Below are 13,494 nucleotides of genomic sequence, written 5' to 3'. Positions count from 1 at the left end.
GGGACACGGGTTCGAGCCCTGGTCTGGGAGGATCCCACATGCCGCGGAGCAACTAGGCCCGTGAGCCACAACTACTGAGCCTGCGCGTCTGCAGCCTGTGCTCCGCAGCAAGAGAGGCCGCGACAGTGAAAGGCCCGTGCACTGCGATGAAGAGTGGCCCCCGCTTGCTACAACTAGAGAAAGCCCTAGCACAGAAACGAAGATCCAACACAGCAAAAATAAATAAATTAATTAATAAACTCCTACCCCCAACATCTTAAAAAAAAAAATTTAAACTTGTTAATCTTGTTTGTAATAAGTTCTATTGATCAGGGTTCCTAGCAGTTGATAAAATAAACTCTAAAGCAGTGGTTCTCAAACTGGAACTTGCATCAGAATCATCTGGAGGGCTTGTTAAAATGCAGGTTGCTGGGCCTCACTCCAGAGTTTGTAATTCACTACAAATGAATTACATTTGTTTTCCTTTCTAACAAGCTCTCAGAGGTAGCTGGTGCTGCTGTTCCAGGGACTGCACTTTGAGAACCACTGCTCTAAGGGCTTGTGCAGCTCATGGTTATTACATGGAGGAAAAATCCTCCCTCCTCCTCTCTCTCTCTGTGAGGAACCCGCCCTTCCTGTGGTTTCCTGAGAATCACAGTGTTCTTTACAAACAACTTGATCCCCTTAATTTAATTAAAATCTCCCTTTATGACTTGACTTCATCTCTGCAAGTACTTCCCAGACAGTTCATCTCTAGATTAGGGATCTGGTATTTTGTTTGTTTTGGCTTTGTTTTTAAAAAGTTGGTTAGGAACATTAACCATAATTAAGACAGATCACTTTTTGCTTCCTGCTAGTGGTTATACCAGTTACCACAGTAAGACCTTGGGCAAGTTTCCTACTCTATCTTCCAGTCCCTCATCTGCCAAGAGGGCATCACCTCCCACTTCACAAGACCATTGGGAGAACTGAATGAAATAGTGAAAGCAATCCTCAGTGTAGTGTCTGGCCCAGGGCAATGGCCCAGTAAATGCCAGCTATTTGCATTCAAAAAAAAAAAAAAACAGGAAGCTGAGACCTCAAAGTGAAGAGCAAAGAGTAATTGAAAAATAATAGGCAAGAAAATAATTCCATTTCTAAAGAAAAGTGAGGAGGATTTTAATTTATATCAGATTAAGGCAGCCATATCACCAGTTACTTCACTTCAGCACCTAATATATCACACGTGACTTAAGGCCAATTTACTGGCGTATTTTGATTTGTTTCAACTTGAGGGACTAGAAAAATTTTGCTGGGATTTACCATCATGTTGTTGGAGGAGTTTTACTGTCTTTCTCTTCTATCACTGCTCATTATACATAACCTCTAGATACAGAAAACACTTTCATCTGTCTTCTGTCTTTTCATACTAATTTATTTCCTTGGAGCACACATTTTTCCAAACAACCTTTCAGAAAATCACAACTTAACATAATTTGGCAGGAGTTATCACAAAGGATAACTCACACTTTTGCAAATGTTTAGGATTCTTTGGAAGACTTTTTTTTTTTTTTTCTGTACGCGGGCCTCTCACTGTTGTGGCCTCTCCTGTTGCGGAGCACAGGCTCTGGACGCGCAGGCCCAGCGGCCATGGCTCATGGGCCCAGCCGCTCCGCGGCATATGGGATCTTCCCGGACCGGGGCACGAACCCGTGTCCCCTGCATCGGCCGGCAGACTCTCAACCACTGTGCCACCAGGGAAGCCCTGGAAGACATTTTTAGTCTTATTTTTGCCTGATATTATTAAGTTTATTGTTTTCATACATACACATTTATCTTTCTGGCAGCACCAGACATCATAAGTTTATGTCTACAAAAGTGGATCTTTGCAGTAGATATATTACAATTCTAAACAAGTCTCCAAAAACTTCCTTTTAGTATAAAACAAAAGAGGCTATTATTGCTGACATCAGTATTGTTGCAAAACAATTTCGAAATTTATTTTGTGCAGGAGGCCCCATAGAAAGAACGTAACTTAGAGAAAATCTTTTGTGGAGAAAGTTTTATATAAGAATCTCTCTTTCACAGGGAGGCAGTCCAAAGCATTCAATAACATGAAGGAAACTAACTTTGGAGTAAAATCTGAGCTCAAGGGTTTTCCTTCTCCTTTTTAGCTTAATTATTCAAAATATGCATATAGTTCCCAAAATACAAACATCTACAACTGACTCACCAAACAGATAACTTGGTTCTGGCTCCTAACATTTTCATTACCAGAGTCCCACTCGTGGGAGTTTTTCAGGAGAAGAGCCTAAAAAAGAAACAAGAGAAAATCTAATTGGAACCTTTAGAGCAATGGACCTCAAAATTTAGCCTGCAGGGCTTGTTAAAATGCAAATGTCCATCATGACTGAATGGATAAACACACACACAGTGGAATATCATTCAGCCTTAAAAAAGAAGGTAATTCTGTCATATGCTACTACATGGATGAACCTTAATGAAATGATAAGTTAAATAAGTCAGTCACAAAAACACAAATATTGCATGATTCCACTTGTATGAGGTATCAAGAATAATCAAACTTGGGAATTCCCTGGCGGTCCAGTGGTTGGGACTCAGCGCTTTCACTACTGGGGCCGGGGTTTGATCCGTGGTTGGGGAACTAAGATCCCACAAGCTGCACAGCATGGCCAAAAAAAAATTAAATAAATAAGTAGAGGAGAGAAAATTAAAAAAAAAAGAATAATCAAACTCAAAGAGAGAGAAGGTAGAATGGTGGTAGCCAAGGGCTGGGGGCAGGGAAAATGAGGAGTTGTTTCATGTGTATGAGTTTCAGTTTGGGAAGATGAAAAAGGTCTGGAGATTGGCTACACAATACTGAATATACTTAACACTACTGGATTGTACATTTAAAATGATAAAGATGGTAAATTTTGTTATGTGCATTTATAACAATTAAAATTTTTTTAAATTAAAAGGAGAGAGAATGGGGAAGAGAAATTAGAGACAGCAAGTAGAGAAATTTTCAAGGAGTTTTTCTGTGATGGGAAGGCACACATGGGGCACAGCTGGAGGTAGAGGTGATTTCAAGTCTTATGTTCTTTTGTTGTGATCCTACGTTGTTCATATTTATGAAGAATTATGTTTGTTATAATAAAGGCCATGTACGACAAACCCACAGCAAACATCATTCTCAATGGTGAAAAAGTGAAAGCATTTCTTCTAAGATCAGGAACAAGACAAGGATGCCCACTCTTGCCACTATTATTCAACATAGTTTTGGAAGTCCTAGCCACTGCAATCAGAGAAGAAAAAGAAATAAAAGGAATTCAAATTGGAAAAGGAGAAGTAAAACTGTCACTGTTTGCAGATGACATGATACAATACATAGAGAATCCTAAAGATGCCACCAGAAAACTACTAGAGCTAACCAATGAATTTGGTAAAGTTGCAGGATACAAAATTTATGCACAGAAATCTCTTGCATTCCTATACACTAATGATGAAAAATTTGAAAGAGGAATTAAGGAAACACTCCCATTTACCATTGCAACAAAAAGAATAAAATACCTAGGAATAAACCTACCTAGGGAGATAAAAGACTTGTACGCAGAAAACTATAAGACACTGATGAAAGAAATTAAAGATGATACAAACAGATGGAGAGATATACCATGTTCTTGGATTGGAAGAATCAATATTGTGAAAATGACTATACTACCCAAAGCAATCTACAGATTCAATGCAATCCCTATCAAATTACCAATGGCATTTTTTACAGAACTAGAACAAAAATCTTAAAATTTGTATGGAGACACAAAAGACCCCAAATAGCCAACGCAGTCTTGAGGGAAAAAAATGGAGCTGGAGAAATCAGACTCCCTGACTTCAGAATATATTACAAAGCTACAATAATCGAGACAATATGGTACTGGCACAAAAACAGAAATATAGGTCAATGAAACAGGATAGAAAGCCCAGAGATAAACCCACACACCTATGGTCAACTAATCTATGACAAAGGAGGCAAGGATATACAATGGAGAAAAGACAGTCTCTTCAATAAGTGGTGCTGGGAAAACTGGACAGCTACATGTAAAGGAATGAAATTAGAAAACTCCCTAACACCATACACAAAAATAATCTCAAAATGGATTAAAGACCTAAGTGTAATTCCAGACACTATAAAACTCTTAGAGGAAAACATAGGAAGAACATTCTTTGACATAAATCACTGCAAGATCTTTTTTGACCCACCTCCTAGAGTAATGGAAATAAAAGCAAAAATAAACAAATGGGACCTAACGAAACTTAAAAGCTTTTGCACAGCAAAGGAAACCATAAACAAGATGAAAAGACAACCCTCAGAATGGGAGAAAATATTTGCAAATGAATCAATGGACAAAGGATTAATCTCCAAAATGTATAAAGAGCTCATGCAGCTCAATATTAAAAAAACAAACAACCCAATCCAAAAAATGGGCAGAAGACCTAAATAGACATTTCTCCAAAGAAGACATACACATGGCCAGGAAGCACATGAAAAGCTGCTCAACATCACTAATTATTAGAGAAATGCAAATCAAAACTACAATGAGGTATCACCTCACACCAGTTAGAATGGGCATCATCAGAAAATTTACAAACAACAAATGCTGGAGAGGGTGTGGAGAAAAGGGAACCCTCTTGCACTGCTAGGGGGAATGTAAATTGATATAGCCACTATGGAGAACAGTATGGAGGTTCCTTAAAAAACTAAAAATAGAATTACCATATGACCCAGCAATCCCACTACTGGGCATATACCCAGAGAAAACCATAATTCAAAATGACACATGCACCCCAATGTTCATTGCAGCACTATTTACAATAGCCAGGTCATGGAAGCAATTAAACACCCATCGACAGATGAATGGATAAAGAAGATATGGTACATATATACAATGGAATATTACTCAGCCATAAAAAGGAATGAAATTGGGTCATTTGTTGAGATGTGGATGGATCTAGAGACTGTCATACAGAGTGAAGGAAGTCAGAAAGAGAAAAACAAATATCGTATATTAACGCATATATATGGAATCTAGAAAAATGGTACAGATGAACTGGTCTGCAGGGCAGAAATTGAGACACAGATGTAGAGAACAAACTTATGGACACCAAGGGGGGAAAGCAGCGGGGGATGGTGGTGGTGGGATGAATTGGGAGATTGGGATTGACATATATACACTAATATGTATAAAACAGATAACTAATAAGAACCTGCTGTATAAGAAATAAAATAAAATTCAGAAATTCAAAAAAAAAAGTATGTTTGTCAATATAAGAAAGCTTACACAGTCTTCCTCTTTCAGTGGGAAACTTGCAAGAGAGTGGAGTGTGCTGATAAGCAGGCCTGAATTTTTGTATGTCTAGGTAAGAAACAGGTAGATGAGATTTTGCATTTACAATAAAGGAAATAATAGTTCTATCTACACCCAAGTTCATGGCTATTACTTAACATGTGAAAAGTGCTTGTCATAATACGTGGCACTTAGCACTGAATAAATGTTAGGTATAGTTACCATTAGCTGTTTCTTATTTCCTAAATTTTTATTTCTTCTAAATTTGTGAATTAGTATTTTAGAAAAACACAGTTTTCCACCTGTGTGTCCCTTTGCTTCTCACACAGAACCCTTCACTTTTGGTCAGCAAATGTGTAGGATTTTTTTCCCCACAGCAAGCAATTCCCCACAACCTCAGCTGGGTGTCCCATAGCTCAAGCCTGACATGCCCAGAGATAGCCAGATCTCACAGGTTAAGTGCTCAGCCCTACAAGAGTGCCTCTCCGTCCCCACTCCAGACCCCAGTCACAAGCCCAGGTTCTCACTTGTGCTTCTGACTGACCGGATAGACTGAGGTTCCAAGGACCCCCTTGTTGAGTTCACTTAATTTGCTAAAGTGGCTCACAGAACTCAGAGAAATATCTTACTTTCTATTGGCTCCACTGGTTACCAGCCCCCATCCTCTGCGGTTTCCCAAAAGCCACTCATTAACATAACAAAAGACACCTTAACCACTCTCTTCAAGAAAGTCTAAGGATTTTAGGAGCTCTGTGCCAGATATAAGGGACCGAGACCAAATATATATATTTCTTATTGTAAATCACAATATCATACTTAGGAAATTGTATTAGGACACTTTATTAGAATAACTTATATGGTTAAACAGATTTAGTTGTGGTTCCTTTGTCTATACCCCTTGTACTTCATTTGATTACTAGATTTTAGGCAAGGGGGGAGTTGTAGAAATGGGAATTTTTTTCCACTTAAGTTTGACTTGGTTGATTTTTGCTACATATGAAGAAATGAAAAAGATGATCTTTTTAAAGCAATGGTTGCTTGTGAGGTAGAACAAATCTCCCTGTTCAGGGAGGAAAATGTATAAATTTTCCAGAAGCTTTACCCTGGACCATGAGAAAAAAAAAAAATTGGCTTGGCCTTTTTGAAAGACCCTAGTTAAAGGCACACTCAATTTTGTGAATTACCATTTCATGTGAACAAATCAAAGTCTGTATACTATTCTTAATTTGGTTTCTGAAAGGGATTTAGATAATTGGGGCAATTTACAAGAGTATGTTCTCTCTGGGGCCAAGCCTGCTTTTTCTTTGGGCTGCAGGTTCTCTGCCCCCTTGTGGCCTTTCGAAGGGCATTTTTTTCTACTGTGTTTCACATTTCCAGGCTGGTTTGAGAGTAGCAAGACCGCCTGGTTCCCTGAACACCAGATGCGATTGCTAATCACATTTGCCCAAACGGAGGACGAGGCCCCTCAGCCTACAAGACTTAATTTCCGAAATTTACTTTCATAGTGAAGCAAGAGAGAGGACTGCTTTCCAAATTGAAGGGAATTATGTTACAGGCATTTGATTGTGTGAGGAGGCCGAATCCCAGAACAGGAAGGAAATCTTCAGAAGTTTTTTAATTCGATTTGGACTCCAGAAGACATTCAGGACAGATGGGCAGGAGCTTAAACTCCGTGTTATATCTTTCTGTCTCTCTTGTCACGGTCAGTGAAATTATTGTTTTAAAAACATCATTTACGAGAAATATATACTTATTGTAAAAATTTGGAAGATGCTGAAGAATAAAACAAAGAAAATAAAAATCACCTATAAGTCTATCACCCAAACATAGTCACTATTCACATTTTGGCTTAACCCCGCCTAGTATTTTTTGACAAAAGTTATGTATACACTTTTGCATTGTATATATAATAAGGTAAGGGTTTTCAGACAATATAGAGCTGGGTTTGGCAAAATATGGCCTGGCGGCCAAATCTAGCCCATAGCTTGTTTTTGTTTGGCCTACAGGTTAAGAATGGTTTTACATTTTTTAATTGTTGAAAAAAATCAAAAGAATAACATTTTGTGACGTGAAAATTATATGCAATTCAAATTCAGTGTCCATAATAAAGTTTGATTGGAACACAGCTGCATGTTGTCTATGGCTGTTTTTAGAGCACAATAGTAGAACTGAGTAGTTAAAGCAGAGACTATAACCCTGTAAAGTCTAAAATATTTACTATCCAGCCCTTTATAGAAAACATTTTCCAGTCCCTGACCCAGGGTAAGCATTTTCCAATACCCTTAAATATTTTTCAAAAAGAAGACAAAGTTAATTTTCATATAGTTTAGTGGGATGGGTGTTACTTTCTTCTTCTTCCTCATTCTCCTGCTCTTAAAAAAATATTATTTTTTCACAGTGGTCTTTTTAAAACTATTTATTATAAAAAATTTAAATATATACAGAAGTAGAGAGTACAGTATGGTCATATGCCCACACCCCAGATTCAACAATTATCAAGATCTTGCCACATTTACTTTTCTTTTTCCTTTTATTCTTTGCTGAAATATTTTAGAGCAAACTATTGAGATCATGTAATTTCATCCCAGAAACTTGAGCAGTGGTTTTTAATTATAATAGTACCTGCTCATGATGAACACTACAGCAAATTAAAACAATACAGATACATGTAAATATATGAAGTAAAAAGTGGAAATCCCTTCTTACCTCTGTCCACTCCTTCCCTTGCCACTTTAGTGGGTATCCTTTTCTTATGCGTATAGAAATACATGTTTTATAACACAGATTAACCACTTAAAAATAATTTTGGAATAAAGGAGCAGAAGAAGAAACCCAGATGAAAGCACATATGACAGTACTCCAAACTGGTACCTTGACCAGCTAAGAGTGAGGACTGGGATGCTCTTAAGTTACTGGTTGGGGTAGGATATGTTTTCTTCCTCAAATGCCACCTGTCACCAAGAAACCCACATCACAAACCACGACTGGGAAGGTGGGGGTGGAGTGGGGACATTATTTTTACTGCCCTTTGCCACCACTCCATCTAATTTTTCAAATAACAGGTGAATGCACATAGTAAATTTTAGAGATCTTGTGTTAGGCCCCCAAAATGAGAGTTGCTGTATTTAATCCACCTTATTATTTTCTAACATTTTATTCTGAAAACAAAACTCAAATTTAGAGGAAACTTGCATGAATTGTATAATGAGCTACTATATACCCTCAACTTAGATTCATCAATTATCATTACCATGTTTTCTTTATCTGTCTCTATATGTTTACACTTATTGTTGTCATTATTATTGCTGAACAGTTTGAGAGTAGGTTGTAGATATCATGATTCTGTATTCCTACATTTTTCAGTGGGTAAGCACACCTTTTATAGAAGCCTCATTTTAGAGGGTGTACTGAAGCTTCATGCAAGAGCCCTCAGGGTCTTTTCCACATAGAATTCACTTGGCGTGAGTTGTTTGTGGCGTATCTAGTCATTTTTGAACTATAAATTGACAAATTATGCATTCTTTTTAGTTTTTTCATCTTTCTGAAAAAGAATATTTGCAGGAGAATTTTTGTATGTTAGAATTTGAGGTGAATTCTTCCCATCCTGTTCTTTCCTTTTCTGAAATGGACATACATTTTTTAAAATAACAGCTTTACTGAGATATTATTCACATAACATAAAATTCATCCCTTTAAAGTATACAATTATAATATGAATAAATATAATTAACACTTTTTGTTATATATGAAACTTGTTAAGAGTGTGGATTCTGAAATTTCTCATCACAAGGAAAAAATGTGTTTCTTTTATTTTGTATCTATATGAGATGATAAATGTTCACTAGACTTATTGTGGTCATGTTTTCATGACATATGTAAGTCAAGTCAGTATACTGTATACCTTAAACTTATAGAGTGTTATATGTCAACTATATCTCAATAAAACTGGAAGAAAAATAAAAAGATAAAGCGTACAATTCAATGTTTTTCAGTCTATTCACATGGTTGTGCAATTATCACCACTACCTGATTATAGAACATTTTTATCACCCCAAAAGACCTAGTGCCCATTAGCAATTTCCCCTTCACCTCTCTCTCTAGTCTCTGGCAATCACTAAATCTACTTTCTTTCTCTACAGATTTGCCAATTCTGGACATTTCATAGAAATGGAATCATACAATATGTGGCTTTTTATGTCTAGCTTCTTGCACTGAACATAATGTTTACAAGGTTCATCTATGTTGTAGCATGTATCAATTCTTCATTCATTTTTATGGCCAAATAGTATTTCATCGTATGGATATAGTACATTTTATCAATTTTATCAGTTGATGGACGTGTAGCTTGTTTCCGTTTCTTGGATATTATGAATAATGCTGCTACAAACATTTGTGTACAAGTTTTTGTGTGAAAGTATACTTTAGTTCTCTTGAGTATATACGTAGGAGTGGAATGGCTCAAACGGTAACTCTATGTTTAATCTTTTTTTTTTTTTTTTTTTTTTGCGGTATGCGGGCCTCTCACTGCTGTGGCCTCTCCCATTGCAGAGCACAGGCTCCGGACGCGCAGGCTCAGCGGCCATGGCTCACGGGCCCAGGCGCTCCGCGGCATGTGGGATCTTCCTGGACCAGGGCATGAACCCGTGTCCCCTGCATCGGCAGGCGGACTCTCAACCACTGTGCCACCAGGGAAGCCCAAACATCTTTAATTTTAATGAAGTCCAATTGATTTATTTTTCTTTTGTCACTTCTGCTTTAGGGATCATCTCTAAGAAACCATTGCCCAATCTAAGGTCACTAAGATTTATGCCTATGTTTTCTTCTCGAAAGTTTTATAGTTTTAACTCATATTTAGGTCTATGATCCACATTTAATTAATTTTTGTACATGGTGTACAATAGGGGCATATGATATTTTTAAGAATAAAAATTTAAAATATTTTAGAAATAAGTTTATACTCACAACGATCTAACACCTTTCAAACTCCTAAAATGTGTGGCTTCAAGATCTGTATGCCCATAGACTAGACATTTAAGTTGATCATTATTAGACGGAATTAGAAAAAGAAATATGAAAACAAAGTGAGCTTCTCCCTTCAGGTGGCTGCTGTCTGTGACGTTCTGCATGGCAAAGCATTCCATACTCCCATTGTCCTAGCACTGCCTTAAAAAAATCTCACTTATTCACAAGAAAGCTAAAAACAGTCATAAAAGTCTAGATTAGGGCTTCCCTGGTGGTGCAGTGGTTGAGAGTCCGCCTGCCGATGCAGGGGGCACGGGTTCGTGCCCCGATCCAGGAGGATCCCACATGCCACGGAGCGGCTGGGCCCGTGAGCCATGGCCGCTGAGCCTGCATGTCTTGGAGCCTGTGCTCCACAACGGGAGTGGCCGCAGCAGTGAGAGGCCCGTGTACCGCAAAAAAAAAAAGGTCTAGATTATACATTTTAAACGAACAGGCAATTCAAAAATAACAGAAGCTTGAAATGTCCAACTAAAACATTCAATAAATAGCCCATGAAACTCAAAATAACTTTTATGCACATTTTATGAAGATGAATGGATTTTAAAGTTTCTAGCTGCCATTTTCATAGGTCATAAGAAATTTGAGGCTTTCTCCTAGATGTATTTTCCTAGCTCTTTAATCTTATATCAAATCATAAGTCCTTAAATATAGGCACCTTGTCTTAATCACCTTTGTTTTTCCCCAGGTCGCAGCGGTGTGTGTTGGTCTGGATTGTGTGGCACACAACTCTAAAGGTGCCTGGAGTGAAGCAGTGTCTATCTGTCCAACTGCACATGGTGATCCTAACCTGCACAGTAAATTGCAGGCAGCAAGTCTCAATATTTATTTGTTGAGTGGAAATGAATTCCCCTAAGTTTCCTCTAAAATCAATGGCAAGTTCTTGGTGGACAGAATGCATATCAGGCAGGCAGTAAAAAGTGGCCTGGTGATTGTGTGCGTCGAATGCTTCCGTTACATCTTTCAGCATATTTTAAGATGGACTCTAGTCTTTGTTCTACTAAAAACCGTAACTGAGTTAAGCGAGGGAGAGGTTGTGTGGGCAGGTCGCGTGCACCCTGCAGAGTGCCAGGAGGCTGGCTTCAGACATGCTGATGTTTCCTAAGGAATATTTTCTATCTGGAGACTGTGGTATCTGATACCTGCAACCTAGTCATCTACCTTGTGTCCCTTCCTGTTCATTACAGAATTGAACTTGGCTTCTGAGTGACCCAGCAGCTGTTACACTTCAGTGAGAGAGCACTCCTCTCCCCATCACTTGCTCCTCCACCTCCTCCTGCTTACTCTGCCCAGTTACCACACCAGAAACCACTCCTGTCTCTCTCTTTTCCCAAAGAGACATTTCCTTTATTCGACTGCTTAAACAAATAAAACGAAGTTTCCCTTTTCCCTGAACCACCTGCTCAAAATACAAGCGGGAGACCAATTATAACCAAGGAGACAAATCCCTTTTGAACAGCTGATCCAGGGCATGGATTTGGAAGCTTATCTTCAGTCTGAATCACAGGGTCATGCCAGGGTCATCCCTAGAGCAAATCGTCCCCTTGGCTTCCACCGTGCTTACCCTGAAAAAGTGCAAACTGGGTCTCTTTTCCCATGGATTATGGAGCTATTTGGTGAAGGCTGCTCATTTGATGTACCAATCAGCCTCCTGACATACACATGGGAAGAGTTTAAAGGTTTGCCTTTGCTCTACAAGGCTTCTAAGGTAGTTTCTAATTATGTCCTTACGACTGCAGACAGAGGCCTGTGACTGAACCTGAAAAAAGTAACTTCCAAAGAATAGGGCAGTGCTTCTCAAACTTTCATGTTTCATGCTTTTTGTATACAAAGCATGCAAGGATGTTTAAATGCAGATTTTGATTCAGTAGGGCTGGGGTGGGGCCTGAGATCCTGCATTTCTAACATGCTCCCAGGTAACACTGCTGCTGTGGTCCATGGGGCACACTTTGTTTTTTTGTTTTTCGTATTTATTTTTATTTATTTTTTAATTTCTTATATATATATATATTTTAACATCTTTATTGGGGTATAATTGCTTTACAATGGTGTGTTAGTTTCTGCTTTATAACAAAGTGAATCAGTTATACATATACATATGTCCCCATATGTCTTCTCTCTTGCGTCTCCCTCCCTCCCACTCTCCCTATCCCACCCCTCCAGGCTATCACAAAGCACCAAGCTAATATCCATGGGGCACACTTTGAATAGGCTACTCTATACACAGCTGGCCAGAAACCTTACTGGTTGAGGCATAATTAGTGAAATTTGGTATTCCTTAACTGCTACCTAATGACCTCCTCCGTGCAGGTTCCCCAGCTACCCAAACTCAGCTGGATATTTCCTCATTTTTGCCACTCTCTACATAGTTCAAATCTCTATCATTGCAGTGGTGGTCATACTGAATTATATTTGTTTGCATGTCTGCCTCCTAGACTGTGAGCACACAGGGGTAAGGGACCCACTCTCATTCATCTTTGGATGGAGGGCATTTAGAATAGCATCAGGTAAACAGTAGGCACTCAACAGGTATTTACTGAATAAAAGAAAAATTGATAGACTAAATCATAAAATAAAATTTAAACCACCTATATATCCCAAATATCATAAAATAGATAAAAAGGCAAATGACAAACTGAGAAAAATATTTGCAGCCTGTGAAGATCTCCTATGAGTTGTTACGGGTTGAACTGTGTCCCCCAGAAAGATATGTTGAAGTCCTAACCTCCAGTACCTTAGAGTGTGGCCTTATTTGGAAACAGGGTCACTGCTGATGTAATTAGTTAAGATGAGGTCCTATTAGGATAGGGCAGTCTGTAAATCCAGTATGACTGGTGTCCTTATGGGTGAGGAGATATAGACAGACATACAGGGAGAAACTCCTGTGGAGATGGAAGAAGAGATTGAAGTGATACATCTACAAGCTGAGGAACACCTGGGCTGCCAGAACCTGGAAGAGGCAAGAGGGATCTTCTCCTGGAGGCTTTGGAAGGAGTATAGTCCTGCCAACACCTTGGACTTTAGTCTCCAGACTATGAGAGAATAAATTGCTGTTGCTTAAGCCACCTAGTTTGTAGTATTTTGTTATGACAGCCCTAGGAAACAAATACATAAGCAACAAGAAAAAGAACTAGTAGCAAAGGGGACAAAAAACCCTTTAGGCAGGGCACAA

This window comes from Delphinapterus leucas, chromosome 9 (genome assembly GCF_059928025.1).
Source record: "Delphinapterus leucas isolate spDelLeu-1000000601 "Yukka" chromosome 9, BTC_Dleu_Yukka2, whole genome shotgun sequence".
Classification (NCBI taxonomy): Eukaryota; Metazoa; Chordata; class Mammalia; order Artiodactyla; family Monodontidae; genus Delphinapterus; species Delphinapterus leucas.
This window is presented reverse-complemented; position numbering follows the sequence as displayed.